The sequence below is a fragment of the Triturus cristatus genome, chromosome 5_2, assembly GCF_964204655.1.
Source record: "Triturus cristatus chromosome 5_2, aTriCri1.1, whole genome shotgun sequence".
NCBI classification, from domain to species: Eukaryota; Metazoa; Chordata; class Amphibia; order Caudata; family Salamandridae; genus Triturus; species Triturus cristatus.
In genome coordinates, this window is record NC_140588.1 from 907021045 (window position 1) to 907037008 (window position 15964).

At 46.9% G+C, this 15964-nt stretch overlaps 1 long non-coding RNA gene across 1 annotated transcript; it reads left to right on the top strand.

Moving 5' to 3' along the window:
- The first annotated feature begins 776 nt into the window (after positions 1–776).
- LOC146829407 (uncharacterized) lies at positions 777–15947 on the top strand. The gene is made up of 4 exons (XR_014962239.1): positions 777–852; positions 962–1007; positions 13084–13223; positions 15279–15947. It is a non-coding gene; the product is annotated as an uncharacterized LOC146829407 (long non-coding RNA).
- Positions 15948–15964: the final 17 nt, after the last annotated feature.

Here is a 15964-nt window from a genome sequence, read left to right on the forward strand (position 1 = left end):
ACCAGCACCCTCACATGTTGATGACAATCCTCGTTCTAGATCAGTGGAGAGGCTTTTTAGAGGTCGTATGTAGCACACTTGGATAATAACTCCCTGGGTGTAGCACCCCCTTTAAGAACATATCCAGATTCCATATGTACAGATGTAGGTGTATTAAATTTGAAATTGGTTGTTGGCATTTACACTGTGTAATACCTTGTTCTTGCATCTCAATCTACAGCAGTAATATGTGCAGGTCTCTGTCTATATTCCAATAAGATAACTACAATACCGACAATGTACTTAGTTTTACTATTTATATGTTACATGGCATTCTAATACAACAGATTCAGTTTACCCTCCTGTGTGAGAGGTATGTGTCTGTCTTAACATTACTTTAAGATCGATTATATATTGAGGCTATGTATACCCTGTATCTGAATAGATATCTGCAATAACGTGAATGTACACAGTCTTTTGATACCTATGCGTCTTTGATTTCCTCACATGCTACCCAGCATGTTACTTTGTGTAATTGATCTGGCTGACACTTTACCCTCCTGTGTGAGAGGTACGTGTCATTCAGTGAGCTTTAAATAATATTCATAGGTTTTTTAATTAGGCCATCTTTTATCAGCCCTCCAATTATACATCACATTGAGGCTGTTCATATCAACCCATGACATCTTTTTCATGAGAGGCCAGGCAGAGTCTGTCTTCCTTTTTTGACACGATGACTCGTCATTTTTGACAAGCATCTAGCGTCTGTCACCGCGCGTCGCGCGTGTTCGGCAGAGCCTCTGCACATAACGAGCAGCTTTGGCACAAATCCGGTTCCCTTCCACTCGACGGAGCAACTCTTGCTGAGCTCCGGTGAGGTTTTTTAGAGGAATTACATGTCTGCAGACCATTTTGACATTCTTTAACACTGGTTCTAACTGTGGGTTTGTTCTTATACAGCAATACCGCTTCTGTATTTTAGATCTTAACCCTGAAAGGACGGCACATTGATTACTTCCTTTTCCAAGGTAATTCAGGCGTGCAGTATTTGCTGCTTATCACCATTTTGCACTGACTTATCTCAGTCGATTTTGCGCATTGCTCAGATTTTGATTTTTAAGAATCATTAAGTTCTGGGTCCTTTGCTTTCCAGATAATTATAACCATTGGGAGTAATTCTTGAGGTCTGGCCAACTAAGGTGGCTACACACAGATGTAATTGGAAGGGAGATGATAGTGATTTGCCCTATCTAAGTGAGTTTTCATTTATAATATTACATACTTATTCGTTGATATGCCACTTTGTTTTAACGATGGGATGGTCTTTGACAGCCTGTGCATTGCATTCCTGCTACAGGTGCCACTTTCCATTCTCTTATGCTTTGGGGCCTACGTGCCCACTATCTCCATGATCATTTCCCACCGTGGGACAATTTATGGTAATTAGGTTTTGTTTTGTCCCGTTTTACTTAAACGGGACACTTATGTTTTTCCCAGAATTAAGTCCCCTAGTTTTATTTAAAATCTTAGGTGCCCTTCCTTCCCACTCACTTCCGTCCTGAGGAAGACCCCCCGTAAGGAATTTAGAAACCTACAGTATTTTGGGATCGAAACGTCGACATCTCTATTGCTCGCCAGCTCAATCAACAGTGATTCTGCACTGTGATAGCATTTTAAGCATGGTTACGCATCATATTGACATTGTTTCAATTCATGTGGCTTAAGGTTGAGCCGTTTTTTATTTCTTATTGAGAATTACGAGATTTGCACCTTACTTTTTCTATATACCCTTTCACCTTCACTTCTATCACCAAACCCCTCTTCAAACACCCCTTTCCTTTCCATTTGGGGCACTTATTTATATCAATGTCTTGATCCTATCGTATGTTCATTGTGATTAAATAACATTGAACTGTCTAAATTTGAGATGCGTTTGTCTTATATGTTTCTTTATTTCTTTATGTTGTAGTTATGGTGAATAATTTTGTGCTGGGACCATTCCCATACTGTACTGTCGCATACCCAGGTCCCAGTGACACTAATTGAGTTTACCCTTCTGGTAACGTCTATGTTTGCGCTAGGCAGCAATTTGTGCACCAGCGTAGGGGGATGGGACAGGAATGCACCAGATTTCATAATTATGGTGCATTCTTGCCCTTTCACATTGGCGTAGGGCAGCGCAGCTAGAAGACTTGGGGCATTGCACTACGCCAATTCTTCATAAATTAGGCCCTTTGTGTTTAGCCACACCTTTGACCACGTCCCCACGCTCACTGACCTTTGGTTTGCGAAACACTGTTTAATATTATTTCCCCACTGTAAAAATTATTTGCTGTGGGAATTGGGGGCGTATATGGTTGTCAATAGCTATCAATGATGATGAGTACCAAGTTCTAGAATTTTTTGTCAGGAGGGGGCTCCTTACGCCTAACACATTTTCACAGGGGAGTCTCTGCATCAAAAAGTTTGAAGGCCTCTGCCCTAGGGTCAAGGTGTCTCTTACTACTGTGGCCAGGGTTGGAGAGGGACTGAACGGGATCCTCCGGCAAAGGTTCGCCTCGGTCCCCCATTAAACCACACACACCGCAGGCCCCAACAGACTATAATTGTGTCCAATAGATCTCTCCCATGTTTGAACCAGCTCCTGGGAGTCACCACTTCACAGCCCTCATATACCAACACGCATATGCGATCAGGTGAATACAGGAAGCCAGCAGACCTAGCAGGCGTAACACCATCTGGACTGCAACTCTCACACCTTGCAGGAAGGATGGAACCATCTTCTGGATGACATGAATCCTCTAAGAGGAAAGGCACTAAGAAGGGTAGTGTACAGAAACAACCCAATGAACAGGAGATGTTGGGAGGTTCCAGGTGAGATTTGGGTCTGTTAACTGAAAAGCCTAAGTCAAACATCAGAGATGAGGCTGAATGCAGATGGCGCATCTCCAAATCCAGTGAATCTGCCTTGAGCAGCCAGTCATCTAGGTATGGGAAGATTGGACTCACCACTTGAGACTGTGTTTGTCCTGACCTTGTCCTGGCCTGCTTAGGTGGGACTATGACCCCCAGCAAGCTTTGCTTCATCCAGGAGGAGGGAGCCGATGCTTAGTGCTTGAAAAGCGCTATTCATTAACACGGCACATTACGCACCACTTGAGACGGTTTGCCCTGACATGCTGGGGTGAGACTACATCTCCCAGCAGACTTTGCTTCATCCAGCATGGTGCTGGTGCTTCAGGCTTTAAAAGCACTCTTTATTTACCACGGCATGGGAAGCACCCTTTGAGGCTGTGTTTGCCCTTACATGCTGGGGTGGAACTACGTCCCCCAGGAGGCTTTGCTTTATCCAGGAGGAGGGGGCCGGCGCTTTAAAAGCACTCATTTTCTGCAGTACACACCCGGGAGTACACGTGGGAAGCACCCGGATGAAAACCGGGCTCGTTTACGCCAATCATTGCCCAGAAGAGGTCGTGCCTGGCCCACCCTCTTTAACCTGCAACTCACTATCCTTGTTATTGCTGGTCTGAAGAGGCTCGGCCTGGTCCAGCTCTCTTGGCTGCTGGTTTTGGTGAGCCTAGCCGCCCACTTTTTTTCTAATTTATATCCATTTGTGATTTTCAAACATCTGGTAAGAATAATGGACAAAAGGAAAATCCCATGGGATAGAGTTACTGCCCCCACCAACCTACTGGGTGGTACAACACTGGACTTCTTCTTGGCTCATGCAGTTAACATTGTCTCCAAAGAGATTGAACTGGCTGAGCGGTGACTCTCTCTGCACTTTTGAGTTGCCCCAGGTTGCCGGTCAGTATCATCCGGCATGTCAATCTGTAGGTCGTACCACCACAGTTATATCAAGCTCTTCAGGTCCATCGCCTGATGCAGCTGTGGGTCAGGTCGTCAATGCATCTTTTTTGTAATTCTGACACCACACACCACAGTGACAGTGAACCTCTTGCTACAGGAAAGCGCAAAACAAGTGGGTAACGCCAAATCACAAAGCAGACACAGGCTAAGTATTGGACATAAAGAGCCTGAACATCCTCTCTCACTGCAGACTGAGTTGGGCTGGACTAAATCCATTGCTGAAAATGGTGTACCCTCACCTACTGACTGGGATGGCATCTTGAACAGATTCACGTCATTGGTGCATGCATGTATGTCTACCTTGGTGGATAAGATTTGTTCCCTGGAACTTACCATTAGCCAGTTGATTTAATCTGTAAATGAACTTCCAGGTCAGCTGGTGCCTATACAACTGAATATGGAGTGTAGCAACATCCCTCCAGTAGTTTTCACAAGGCTACTGGATAGTGAAGGGCCTTATCTGCCACCTCGAGCTCCAGGTGATTCGTGTCCTTCAATCTGGGAGTAGAAGGGGCAGGAGGCCCAAGGGGCCAGACTTCAGGCCCAAGGGCTGTGAATAGGGAGCACCAAGAGGTGACCTCAGCCTCTACTACACCTCCCCCTGACTGGTGACCTTATATAACTATTTTAATAGGTCTCCCCACCCCCAAGAACTAGTGAAGATTTGATGTGCACCTCAAAAATAAGGTATGTCCGAGGCGGTCCCATCGCACAAACTTTAAAATATCTGAATATGACAATATCCTGCTAGTAAGGAGGGTCGGGTGGGTTGGCCTGTCCCAGCAGCTGGTCAAGAGTGGGGTTAGAGCCTGTACAATGAGAGATGACATTAACCTTGTTCCCCTGGGCTTCTTCTAAAAACATTTGCAACCCAGGTATAGGGTGGGTTTCGGGTCCGTGCCCTCTAGGGCTGTTGTTGGTGATGGGTTCAGTCTCGACCTCAAAGATTTCTTCCGCTATCAAACTCGGATGGTATAAACTGACGCCGAATATTGTCTACCAGTAACAGCGAACCTCCTGTCACTTGGCCAGTAGAGGTGTGGAGTGACGCTAGTCCCAAACTACCTCTCAACAAGGTGGTGCTTTACTCCATTAACTCCCCGTTTTGATATTACCTCTCCTGCAGTATGTTTCCTTTCCCTCAGTTGTAATGGGCCGCCCCCGGTACCCCCTTTAGTCTTGGAGCAATGCGACTTGGGTAATGCCTCCTCCTACCTGCCTGACCATAGGAAGTTTTCTTCTTGGAACGTAGCTGGCTTAGCATCTAAGCTTTCATGCCCCAACTATGGGCTTGTTCATAAACTCATTTGATATCTGTTAGTTCTGAGAGACTTGGTCACTTGTCCCACAACATCAACTTCTCCTTGAAAGCTACCACCTCGGGAAAGGGTAGACCGTCAGGGGAACTTGTCAATTTCTATCAAGACCACCCTATTTTGCATGACTAAGGAGATTGATATGGGAAGTTCAGACATTCAGTGTTCCTCTTTCTTTTTCATCTGGAGGGGCACACTACCTATACCATGTGTACTGTAGGCTTAGGGGTAAAGGATGCAGAGATTCAAGTAATCGACTCAATTGGTACTCATGGCAGACCTGCCTGTGAATTAATTTAAAATGGTGGCAGGTGATTTTAATTGTAAAGCGGAGCCATGTTCCATACTTCATGAGGACCCCATGGGTGATGAGGACCAAGCCTGCGCCGTCCCTGGTCTTACACTCCCTCCTGTTAAGAGATGGTCTGCCGATGTGTTACAGCTAAATGCGTTTACACTCAGCAATGCCCTCTGGGCGTGAAATGGGCAAACTAAATCCGACAGGGAGGGGAGACATACGTACCATCGTCTGCAGTGCACCAGCCTTATTGATTATATCCTGTTGGATACTAGACTATGGCCTATCTTGGTAGATATGGTTGTAATTCCCAGGCAAGATAGCAACCATAACACTCTGGGTTTAACATTGGGAGCCCTGGGCAACACTCTCCAGAACATCTTATATGAGCCCTAGGTAAAGGGTTGGTCCCTACCAACAATCGGCATAGGCTCAAGTGGAGTACTGTGGTAGAATCAGACGTAGCCTTGGGGAAAGTGCTGGCGGTTGTGTCCACTGGTCTGGTTGCTGTAGTTGCTGAGAATGTGTACTCTGACCATATAGCCTCCAGGATGAGTCTATGTGCAATTCACAACTCCATGTCCTTCTTTCGAACTTTAGACCCATCTCTTTACTCCCATTCCTGAGTAAGATCCTGGAGAGCTACATCACTTCCTGCCTCTTCACCTTTATCGAAGATAATCACCTCCTCGCCGCTAACCAGGCTGGTTTTCGCCCTGCTCACTCCACGGAGTCCGTTGTCCTCTCCGTGGTGGATGAGCTCAGGAGGAGCGCTGACATCAATTCCCCGCAGGCCCTGGTCCTCCTCGACCTGTCCGCCGCCTTCGACACGGTCGACCACTCTATTCTTTTAGATCGTGTCGGGGGCGCCGGCGTTCGGGGTTCGGCTCTGGCCTGGCTCACCTCCTTCTTGACGGACCGTACCCAGGCCGTTAGACTGGAGGGCTTTTCCGCCCCCATCTGTCCAGTCTCTTGCGGGGTGCCCCAGGGCTCGTCTCTCTCTCCTCTCCTTTTCAATCTTTATATATATCCCCCCGATTGCCGCCTTGCAGGAAATGGAGGTCACGGTATTTAACTATGCCGATGACCTTCAGTTCATTTTCAATCTCTCCCCCTCTCCTGATTCTATTCTCAAGTTCCGCTCCACTCTGACATTCATCTATGATTGGATGAACCTCAACCAACTTAAATTGAATCCCGACAAGACGGAGTTGGTTCTTATCGGTGGTCCTTTTAACCCCTGGACCCCCGCTTTTTGGCTCCCTACCTTCGGTTCCCCTCCTCTTCCCTCTGTGTCTGTGAAAACCTTGGGTATTACAATCAGCCAAGACCTCTCTATGCGCTCCCAGATCAGCTCGGTGGTCTCATCCCATTTCCTGTCCCTTAGAATCATCCGTAAAATCTCCCGTTACTTCTCTGTGGAAGCCCTCAAACTCATCATCTTGGCCATGATTCTATCCCGCCTGGACTATGGCAACGGCCTGTATGGCGGTATTCCCGCGTACGAGCGCCGCCGTATGCAGCTCATCCAAAACCAGGCAGCTCGCCTTATATACAGGCTTCCGAAACTCCATCACATTACCCCCCTCCTAAAGACCCTTCACTGGCTTCCCATCCTGGAGCGATCCTTATTCAAGATGGGTTGCCTGATCTTTAGGTCACTGGCCGGCACGGCTCCAGACTTCTTTAGATCAAAGATCAATGCCTACGTCCCGGGCAGAAACCTTCGCTCCTCTACCCATTTCCTCCTCAGCGTCCCTCGCTACTGAAGAAAAAAACTTGGTGGTTCGATATTTTCTACCCTTGCCCCCCTCTTCTGGAACGCACTTCCTTTTGCCATCAGATCCATTTCCATGGACTTTCTCAAAGCTCCTAAAGCCCACCTCTTCTCCATGGCCTATTCATTGTAGTATCCTCCCTGCGTTCCCCAGGATAGTCTTTGTTCAGCGCCAAGAAACCGCTTGGTAGTAGACCGCTCTATAAAACCTTTCAACTTCAACTTCATGTTTGCATCCCTAGGAACTTATTCCTGATATAATCTAAAGGTATCCCAAAAAGAAGGAAACCTGCTGGTACACCGAATCTTGAGGAGAAGCCACGTGTCCTTTCTGGATCCATTAAAGCTGGCACAGAGATGCCATCTAGGCAGCCAGGTCGCTCTACAAAGATACAATGCTCAATGCAAAAAGAATCTGGGAATGCACAAAATGGGACTCAATGTGAGTGCCATTAAAGGCACGGATTACTGTTCCTTTTGAAACATTGTAGTCAATGGTGATTCTAACATGCATTCCCCATTGAACAGTAATATTTCTGTTGCTGTCTAGGTTGAGCATTTCACCCAGTTATACTCTAGAGATGTCCTCCAAGAACTGTTCCAGGCTACGCCTATCGGCCAGGAGACACAAGTGGGGAGTAATAAATCCACTGGTGATGTTAAAGTTGAGTATCCCTTTGAACCAGAAACACAATGGGTCCACCATGTATCTTGCACAGAGATCTATAAAGCTTTAGATTGGATCATACCAAACAAAACTTGGTTGGACAAGGTGCCTGAAGATCTTTTCAAGTCTTATAGAGACATTTATGGTACCCCAACTTTTCCCTGTTAAACGCTATATTGAATGGTGCACCTATGCCCCCACTTGGCTGGGGCTGATGACATCCCAATATTCCAGAAGGGCTGCAAGTCCTTACCCTCCATCTACAGCCCAATCAGCCTTATTAACCGCTCGCAAAAGCAGTTCAGTCGTATAATCTTGAACAGGTGGAGTGAGTGGATGACCGACATGAGTGTACTGACGTCATTACAAGCTGGTTTCAGGGAAATCTTTGGAACAATTGACCAGGTGTTTCGCCTGCAGTTGCTGTACTAGAAATATGTCAATCTGTGGGGAGACAGACTTGCGTTTTGTGGACGTTTAGTCCGCCATTGATCTCGTTTCCAGAGAATCCTTGTGGAAGGTGCTGGTGAAGATAAGTTTTCCTGCTTATCTTTTAAAAGTTATAATTAGATTACATTCTAATAATTATGCCCAGGTTAGATGCGGGCCCCAGGGCGCGTTAACAGATCCTATTCCAGTAAATCTGGGAGTGAAGCAGGTGTGTGTGTTGTATAAGTATAAGTAGTATAAGTATAAAAGAAGCTTGTAGAGCGCTCGAATACCAAAGGTGTCTTGGCGCTGTGGTGTGTATGGTCAGGCAGCAGAGGTCAGGCAGCAGAGCAGAAATGTTAGTTAGACCTGAAATAGGCGATGTTTCAGCATTTTTCTGAAAAGGGCATGATTGGGTTGCAGTCGCAGCTCCAGAGGCGGGAGATTCCATAATCTTGCGGCACACGTGCCAAAAGAGCGACCACCCCATCTCGCAAATTTAAATCTGGAAGTGCAGATAAGGCCTAGGTTAGCAGACCGCAAAGCGCGAGGCGGGAAATAGGGTCTAAATCTGTCCCTTCCATCATTAGCGCCACCCCCAAAACGGGCCCGGTGAACCAAACAGAGAGCCTTGAACTCGATCCTCTGTTGGACCGGAAGCCAGTGCAAGGATTTCCTCCCTTCAGAGGTGGGGCAACCCCTGGGCAGGTTCAGAATGACTCGAACTGCAGCATTCTGCAGGGACCGGATTTTTCCCACCTGAAACTTATCCATCCCCAAAAACATGGCGTTGCAGTAGTCCAGTCTGGACATAAACAAAGTGGCCATCACAGTCTTCTGGAGCGCCAGAGGAATAGAAGGGAAAATTTTCCGCAGAGTTTTTAAGAGAAAGAAGCATGACGACGTTAAGCTGTTGACCTGGGCAGACATATCTAGTTTGTCATCAAAAATCACACCCAGGTTCCTTACCTTAGTGACCGGGAGGGGGCATTGCCCAGCCTCCGCCGGCCACCAGAGGGAGTTCCAAATTGAGGGACCTTTCCCAAACTCCATCACTTCAGTCTTTTCACTGTTGATTTTTAAAAAGCTCCGACGCATCCAGTCCATCACGTCAAGAAGACAAGCATGAAACTTGGCCGCTGTTTGGTCAGGGTGATCCACAGTTGATATTACTAACTGCGAATCGTCCGCATAGGATACCAGCGTGAACCCAAGTCGTCTGACCAAACTAGCCAGTGGTCTGACATAGATGTTAAAGAGGGTCGGAGATAGAGCCGACCCTTGTGGAACTCCGCATGGTAGAGAAAAGTTGGCCGAATGTAGCCCGGACCACTGCAGGCTTTGTGTACGATTGTCCAAAAAGGACGCCAAAAGAGCCAAAGCACGGTCCACAATCCCAACTCCCTTTAGACGCTGGAGCAGTACCTCATGGTTAACGGTATCGAACGCAGCGTACAGGTCCAGGAGGACAAGCACCGCTCGCCCCCCTCCGTCCACTGCAGCTCGAATCCCCTCAGCTGTGGTTATAAGAGCCGATTCAGTGGAGTGTCTAGGTCGGAAGCCGTGCTGGGACCTATCCAGTACATCATTCTTATCAAGATACTCCATCAGACTCTGGTTTATGGCCTTCTCGGCGATTTTAACCACTAGAGGAAGGCCGGAAATAGGACGGTAACTAGAGAATTCCGCGGGGTCAAGCGAGGATTTCTTCCGAAGGGGTTTTACACTCGCCTTTTTCCATGTTCTTGGATAGAGTCCAGCGGCTAGTACTTGGTTAATCAGAGCCGTAAGAGTAGGTATGACCTTATCGGTAGCCTGATGTAAAATATGGGGAGGACAGGGGTCTGATGCAGCACCCGATTTTATGGAGCCTAATAGTATCCTGAGCTGATCTCTGGATAAGGGAGGAATAGTTGACAGGCTACAGCTGGATATCTCCTGAGGAGGAGACGGGAGACCTACGGTGTTTAGCAGATCAGCATAGATGGTAGTATCCTTGTTCTTAAAGAAATCGGCTAGCTGATCGCAGAACAACTGATCCGGTCTGAACCAGCTCGTCTGTTGGGAATTCGCCAGAAAAGATGCTGTTTTAAAAAGTTCCTTAGTCGAATTTCCTGCCTCCGAGATTTTCCGAGAGAAGTAATCCCTCTTAGCATTCTGAATGGCAAGCTTATAGTTGAACGCCTTACCATAGGCTTGCTTACAGGTCTTGTCATAACTTCCTCTCCACAACCGTTCCTGCCGCCTGCATTCAACCTTGAGACGTTTCAACTCTGGGCCATACCAAGGGGCACCAGGTGGACGTCTGTTCTGGGTAGCTACCTGGAGGGGGGCGACCTGGTTGACAGCATTAGTGATCCAGTCTGTAAACTGCGCAGCGGCTGTGTCATTATTAGTGTCCGGGGTGGGGGGTACCCAGCGCCTCGAGAAGGGCATGAATGTGTGACTCTACTCCATCTCCTAAACATGATTCTGGCAGGTCTCTGCGGACCCCCTATGGGTCTAGTCTTAACTCCCACACTAAATAGCACAGCCCAATGATCAGTCCATGGGAGAGCTTCTGTCCCAAGATATAGGTCAGGATGGCTGGAGAATAGACCATCTAGCGTATGTCCCCCCACCATGTGGGTCGGGTCGGAAACCAACTGATGGAGTCCATATCCCTCCATACTATCCAACAATCTGGCAGTATCCGAATGGTTCTTGACCTCCAGATGAAAATTGATGTCCTCAAGAATAATATAAGGGTCAAACTTAGTGCAGGACTCCAAATGTTTTTGTAGGGCCCCCCAAAAAACGGCCCGTGGTCCAGGTGGTCTATAGACCATACGCCCATGGGAGACAGTTATATCTTTTGAAAATATACTGAATTGTAATGCTTCAGCGTACAAGTTTTCAACCACCGCGACCTGCAACTTCAGGTGGTCTCTATAGATGATAGCTAAGCCGCCCCCTCTGCCGACGTTTCTATCCAGACAGTGTAACGCATACCCTGGGGGCAAAGCTGTGTTCCAGTCAGGGCAGGAGGCCGCGCTTGTCCACATTTCTGTAATAAAGGCCAAATCAGGGGAATGCGCCGTTAGCAGCAGCTCCAGTTCTACTGTATGTTTTGTCACGGAACGTGCGTTTAAGAGGATCCCCAACAAGTGATTCCCTAAGTTTGCCTGTGAGGCAAGGATTGAGGCTTGGATCTGTGTGTCATAGGGACCAACCTCCGGTCCAACCCCCACCCTCTTACTGTCCCCAGTCCTACATGGGGAGGTATTCAGGTCTGCTCCATCCATGCTGGCCTCCCTGACCACAGAGTAGCGACAGCCCGGGCACCGACCCTCTCCCTTATTTACATTAATGTTTTGGTGTCTCAACTCGAGGAAATGTAAGGGTGATGCCCGTGTCTTGCTGGGGCTAAGATTCCCAGCGCTATGGGAATCCAGAAACTTCTGGATTGTTTGGGGTCCTTCTGCAGGCAGCGGGGGCTGGAGAATAACCCTCGCAAGACCAAATACATGATTTTTAAACCCTGTCCAACATCCTGTTCTAACCCCACTCTTAACGGCATAGCTCTTGAGAGAGTTCAGGTGCTTGATTATCTATTTGATTGGTCACCTCATGTTCAGATGCGCAGGCTCAAATTAGAGCAATATTGTGGGGACATCATGAGGGCCAAACACAGCTCTTTTTTTCGCCCAATAACTCCAGCTTTCAAAATATATAAATGTTAGGCCCCAGGGGCTATTTTGTATGGTTGAGAACTCTGGGGTTTTCAAGATACTACAGCTCTTGCGCTAAAAGATACCAAATTTATGAGGCACTTAAGTAATCTACCAGCCAGTACCCCACTTTTCCCTGTACGGTTAAACTATGGTCTTAGACACATTAATGACATAACTGGGTTAAAACTGTTGTATTGGCCGAGAATATGGGTAGTCCCAGAGGTCATGCCATTTCGTAGGGCCTTAGAAGGTGTTCTGGGGCAGCCTGGGGCCTGTAAAATCACCTGGCTTCAGACTATCAAATATTGACTGGGTCAGATTGGGTATCAAAGCCAGAGTTAAAAGGTGCCTATTGGCACTATAGAGACAACTTAATTCTACAGCCTCTTAGTGCTAGATCCCTCATTGCCTCCTTTATGGAGTTCAAATTGATTATCTGGTGGAGTTTGTGGATGAGATTGATCCTTTCCCCCCGCCCCCTTGCGCAGACTTTATGTATTAAATTTTGCATAGGAACTTTGCCTACCTTCTCCTTCACAGCTAAATGGAAACATGACGCCCATTATTCTGACAGATTCTGCTCTTTCTGTCCCCAAGTGATGGAAATGGCTGAACATGTTGCATTTTTCTGTTCAAAATATCAAGGTATTAGAAGGAAGTGGATTTAACAGTCTGCCGTAACTTGGGTTTTAGAAATTATAGGACCACGTATAGAATACTAAGGAGGAACACTAGGCAATGTATCGCATTTGCTGTCCCTCAGTTCTTGATGCACATGTGGAGGCTTGGCAGAAAAGTATGCCTAGCAGATCGATTGGGTTATATCTTCTGCTGTTATTTTAACATTTTATATTGCAACTTTATTCTGGCATGGTTTTAAATTGTCCAAAATTGGATTTCTTTTTATATGCAATGTGCTATATTTGTATGAAAGTTTTTATAAACTGAAAGATTAGCATTCATGATTTTATTATTTTATTCATTTTATGCACTGTTTCAACATGCTCTTTTATGGCCATTGTATCCAAATAAAGACTATGATGCTGGACTACCCGACCATCTGAGATGAGCCGCAACCACCGCCATCACCTTGGATGAAGACTCAAGGTGCAGATGTCAAACCAAATGGAAGTTCTGCAAATTGGTAATGGGTGGAACCCACCACAAAACGCAGGTACATCTGTTGTGACTGCAGGGCCTGGATGTGTAATATGCATCCTACAAGTATAGAGACACTAAGATACCATCCAGTTCCTAGTTTCCAACACCAACAGGACCTGAGCAAGGGTCAATATCTTTAACTTCTCCTTCCTGAGGTAGAGGTTCAGGACCCAGAGGTTTAGGATCAGATGCAGACTGCATCCTTCTTATGAACAAGGTAGTATCATGAATAGCATCCTTGCCCAATCTCCGACACTGGCACTAACTCGACTTTCAGTGAGATCACAGATACGTCTTGCTACAAAAATCGAAAGATGGCCTTCGGACAGGGGGAGCCTGTGGCAAGGGTAGAGTATACCTCATTTCTATTACCTGAATGTGACACTGGTTTCAAGTAATTGCCTTCCAGGCTCAACAGAAGGAGCATACCGGGCCTTCTACAAGCCCCTGGTGTGCTGTAGAAGCAAACTAGGCGTGCTTTCCTTGGGGTGCAGGAGAGGAGACTGAAGACACCGATCCATGGCTGTATTTCTGGCCTTCCTGTGTATTGTTTAAACAGATGTTTTTTAGACTGTTGCACCTGTGTCGGGGTGGACTGGTGTTGGCAAATGCTTAAACCTCTAGAGAAGACTCAAAACGATCTAGCATGTTGCAGAGTTCACATTATCGCAAAATAAATTGGCCACAGAGTCTGCAATGTTGAGATCAAACTGATGAGGCGCAAAGTCTTTTTGCCATCTTAGATGACTTCTGAAAAGTGGGATTTAAGATCACTGGGGATCTGGGGAATGACTACGGGATATAGCCCAGCCAGAGTACAAATATACCTCGATGGCAGGCAAGTGACATTCAAAGATTTTAATGCCATACTTTAGGCGAAGAAAACTCTTACCCCAAGTCTCCAGATGGTTGGATTCCCTGTCTGATGGTGTCATAGGAAAAGTCCCTGACACTTGCCCCGAACAACAAGAGACCTGGATAACTAGGCTCTCTGGGGATGGCTGGGTGGAAAAAAGGGTGGGTTTCCAGGTGAAAGCCAATAGCACCTCATCACTAGTCTATTCAGTGCCAGCGCTGAAGTAACTTCTACCAAGTCGCCAGGTCTGGTTCCAATAAGGCATCATTGTAGGGGAGAAAGGGCTCCGGAGTGCTGAGTAGGTGGCAGGACCTCTGTAAGGACATCCACAGAGGGAAGTGGCATGTGTCTAGCACCTCAGCAGCATTCATCACCACCGTGTAGAAGGCCGTGATTTCTGGGGTGGACGCCCCAATAGGAACTCCGTTTCCACTTCTCGGGAGGTATCCAGGCTGCTGGCTGATTAAATGCCTGCAAATTCATCCAGCTGATCAGAGGCTTACCCCAATCCCATAACAGTTGAGGGATTAAAATCAGAGCCAAAGAGCTCATCAACTGTTTGGCCACAGGATATCGCTTTATTGCAGTATACCTCTTCCGCTGTCGTTAGTCATCTCCAATGCATTTGTGCTATGGCATTGGTTCAGCGATTGGGGGGAGAGGACAGGGGCCCAAAGCAGCATCGGTGGCACCTAGTCCAGGGTCGGTGACACCGATGATGGAGGGGGGAGGCAGAGTTGTGGCCTCTGAGGCGAAGTGGGCCACAGTGGCAGAGATGGGGAAGAGTATCTCTGTGCTGCTGTCAAGAGGGGTTCCTAACAGACAGTGGCCACCCGAGATTTGGCTCTGAAAGGCACCAGTGGAAAGCATGAACATGGGCAAAAAAAAAAACCATGGGCATGCCATGTGGTCCAAAGGCCCAAAGAAAGATACTGAATATAGCGTTCAGAAATGCTGCTGGATCAGACCCCAGTGACTGAAAATCCCAGTAATACGGTATAACCGACAGGGAAGGAGGTGGGGTGGAGAATCAGACATCACCACTACTAACTGTGCCTCCGGGGATAAAAATCCTGTGGAGTCGGAATGTGCCTAGGAAACTTACCCAGAGAAGGTTTATTGAGCTTCTTATGATTATTCGTTTTATTGGAGGACTGGGCGGAAGATGACCTCAACAGAACCATTAACGATGTCTTCCTCTCTTTGTTGCAGGACCGAGCCATGGAAAGTTTGACTTCCTGTTCCTTGATTGCTTTGGGGTTCATGCTGAGGCAGGACTTGCAGGATTTGGAGTTATGATACGATCCCAAGCACCAAAAAAAAAAAAACAGAGTGGTGGTTGGTGATGGACTTTTGTCCCTGGCAGACCTAACAATCTGTGAAGCCCGATACCTTCAGGGGAGACATAACATTACCTCTTTACATTTTTTGGGGTACAAGGAAAAAATATCAATCAGTCTCAGAGAATGAGCTCCGGATCCATGTTGGTGTGAAAAAATGGAATGCGCGTTCTGGCACTGGGCCGAGCACTATAAGGCTTTGAGGACTTCTTCTGACATCATTTCTAGCATACATACAAACCCAGGGCACCCTACCAGCATAACAGAGTTTTGAAGCTTTCTGGATCCAGTCTGACGCCTGGGATTAATCAACAGGAGAGGAATCTGTAGGTAGAAGTATCTATCTGGAAAAAGAAAAAACACACTAGACAGACAAAAAAAAAAATAGCGAATTCTGTAGTAAGCGTGATACCAATGACATGGTACATGCTGTCAGCACAAAATCTCAAGTTAGCCATACTCCTGGATGACAAAGGACTGCCCTCAGTTAAGTCAGGTCTCTCGCATATCTAAATTCCCATAGAGACAATGATTGAATTTTGGAGCTTCATTGATTTA